This window comes from Rhagoletis pomonella, unplaced genomic scaffold (genome assembly GCF_013731165.1).
Source record: "Rhagoletis pomonella isolate Grant_MI unplaced genomic scaffold, Rhpom_1.0 Rhpom_scaffold_00003, whole genome shotgun sequence".
In the NCBI taxonomy this organism is placed as follows: domain Eukaryota; kingdom Metazoa; phylum Arthropoda; class Insecta; order Diptera; family Tephritidae; genus Rhagoletis; species Rhagoletis pomonella.
The window spans coordinates 13961903-13964416 of NW_023458557.1; the positions used below are offsets into that span (position 1 = coordinate 13961903).

Genomic DNA, 2514 nt, shown 5'->3' on the forward strand with positions numbered 1-2514 from the left:
CTTGTTGCCGTTTGACGTTGCCTTCTGTTTGGCGTCACTACACTTATTTGAGAGGCTGTTCTGGGATAAGCTACCTTCGATGATGGCATTGGCGGTGTAGTAATTTCTGTTCTTAATCAGCCTTATTCTGCATTTCGATTACGTTCCCGCATTCCGCTCCGCAAGAATCGAACTTAGATATTCTGAGTAACGATCGAATCGAAAGAAGAAAAGGAAGAGAGAAAACATCTTTCGAAATCAGCTGTTTGCCAATTAATGTGTGAAATCGAAACAAAACAAAGAAATATTTGCCTCCAAACTATAGCAGCTTATGAAGTTAAAGCTTGTAAATATTTTAAAATAACTAAATATATATAGCATCACTGTAATTTAAAAATAAAATTTCGTTTGCTCTTAATTTAAGTGGAAACATAATTATAAAAATGAATTCCATAGCCGCGGCGTTATTGCTTGAAGAGGAGAACGAGTCTGATGCTGATGCGGTAATTGAAAGGCGGAGATTTAGGGACATGTTTGATCTTTTCCTGATTAGTGAAGAGTCATAAGAAATTCACCTTGACCTGTGTTACTCATCGCTCAAAGCCAGTGAAATTATAAACGTTGTTTGATCACTCCACAACATTTGCATTTGCTGCAGAGTGGAAGATTTGAACGCAAATGAAAGCCGCCAGGAGGAGGGGAAGAACAAAGCTTATCATTCCATAGCAATTCGAATTCGAGACGACATATGCACCTTTTTTTAAAAAGTTGGTAAAAACGAGTGCAATAATAAAAGCATCTTTTTTTTATGTAACTTCACATTTTATGTATGTATGTATGTACTTCTCTCTGGACATGCTGTTTAAATAGTTGTTGCTGCTGGTGTCGATGATGTCATTGACGGTGTTGCACTTTCTACAGCTCTTATTGCATTTGTTTCTGGACTTGCTGTTTGAATAGTATTATTTGTTGCTGCTGATGTCAATAATGTTGTGGATGAGGCAGTTGACACACCAAGTATAATCCCGCTTGGAGCTGCTCCCTTGGCCATAGCAAGTATGCGGTCGATAGCTTCTTCCACTTCGGTGAACGGAGACTGCCGGAAAGCACCGCCGCCTTTAGCACTTATATTTTGAGCATTTTCTGCAAGTTTTTTTTTGTGCGGCATTTGAGGTCGACAAATATCTGTGCAATAAAATAAAGGTAAGACTTGCAAAGAACGAAAATATATATAATACCTAATATATGGACCGGTCGAATTCACCTTTTCAGCGATTTTGCGCCACTGCTCTTCAAACGTCGTCTTGTTTGCTCCATATACAGGTGCTCCTCTCGCGAGTTCTACATTCGCCTCCAGTTCGTTTACAAACATTTGAAATTGGGTGCTCGTGGTCTTTTTTTTGCATCTTTAAATATAATTGTAAACTCTTATCATGCGTTATGGTAATATTTTAAAAATTCATTTACATTTTTGTTTGTATTCTCCATATTCCCCACCAAAATGAGGAAGCTAACCTTTTGTTTATTTTTGACAATTTGTTTTCGCTTCCGCGGCAGCTGTTCGTGATAGAGATTGCTTATTACACGCTGACACGTAAGAGTCAGCTGTTATCGCTTTGGATATCGTTTTGCTTATCGCATTGCTAATAATGCTACGAACACACGAACGACAATCGTTTTGGACACGATATTGTTAAACGGAATGAGGCTGTAAATCTTTCAAAAATCTCGTACTAATTTGTCCGATCGTGCCAATTTTCGATTTATTTCGCAAATTTGGGTGTTATCTTCGCGAAATGCTATGTCTTATCCTTTTCAGTGTCTGATTCCTGCACCCGGAACAGCATTGTGAAATAAACTAAGGAAATGTCAAAAATAAATCGTTATTTTAAAAGCAACGTGATTAACAAACTTGGCATGCACGTTTAAAAATAATTTTGATTGCCGTGTTTTATTTTTTTTTAAAAATAGATTCGGACATTTTAGTTAATGAATGTAAAGGGTCGTTAAATGGCATTAGCAATTTTTTCCTAAATTTCTTTAATGCGCCGTAAACATAAAAAAGCGTCTGTAGTTATATTCAGCAGTGTACAAAAAAAAAGAAACAAATTTACTTGAAAAACATTGTGAATATTAAAAAAATACCAAGTGGTTTTCTGAGTCTATAATAACGCAGTTGAAGTTCTTTTTAAATAATAAAGTTTCGTTGTTGCCTTTAGTTTCGTCACTCTCGGAAGAAAACCGATAAGATGCCACTAATATGATCTCAGATAGCAAACCATTAGTTAAAAAAAAAGTTCGTTAATAAGAACTTAAAATTTTTATTGAAATAACTAAAAAGATAGAACAAAACTATGGTTTTTATTAAAATAAACTAAAAAAGTTATTGGTAGATATTTTCCGGATTTGGTAGATTTTTTTAAGTGGATGGATAGTATTTTTTTCGTTGGTGGCAACCCTGGTTATGACAACACTTTTTAAGTAATAATAAACAAGAGAAAGTGTCAGTATATGCAAATGCTTCTTATTGTACTT

At 35.3% G+C, this 2514-nt stretch overlaps 1 long non-coding RNA gene across 1 annotated transcript; it reads right to left on the minus strand.

The window, feature by feature from the left end:
- Positions 1-827: 827 nt before the first annotated feature.
- On the minus strand, positions 828-1879 carry LOC118736479. Its single transcript, XR_004992684.1, has 3 exons — positions 1447-1879; positions 1218-1385; positions 828-1164 (listed from the first exon to the last, which is right to left on the minus strand). It is a non-coding gene; the product is annotated as an uncharacterized LOC118736479 (long non-coding RNA).
- Positions 1880-2514: the final 635 nt, after the last annotated feature.